This window comes from Mauremys mutica, chromosome 3, assembly GCF_020497125.1.
Source record: "Mauremys mutica isolate MM-2020 ecotype Southern chromosome 3, ASM2049712v1, whole genome shotgun sequence".
NCBI lineage: Eukaryota > Metazoa > Chordata > Testudines > Geoemydidae > Mauremys > Mauremys mutica.
In genome coordinates, this window is record NC_059074.1 from 196,328,171 (window position 1) to 196,328,488 (window position 318).

Genomic DNA, 318 nt, shown 5'->3' on the forward strand with positions numbered 1-318 from the left:
CAGGGGTCGGTGACCACTGAACTGTATAGAACTATGGATTGATTTTTGTGGGGAGCCCCTTAGCCTGAGTCCCTGGGCTGCTGCCCCTAAAGCCCCTGTGTTAATCCAGCCCTGCCCCCCAGCCCTGGGGTGACACCAGCCAGGCACTGCCTGGGGGCAGCGAGCCCGAGCCCGCCTGAGCGTGGGGCAGGGACGTGCCTCCCTAAGGCGCAGCGCCCAGCCACCCGCCCAGCCTTTGGGGAGGGTGACTCGGGTAGCGGCTCGACTTCGATGATTGCTACTGCGCGTGCTCGCGTCACCCATTAACCAACAGGGGGC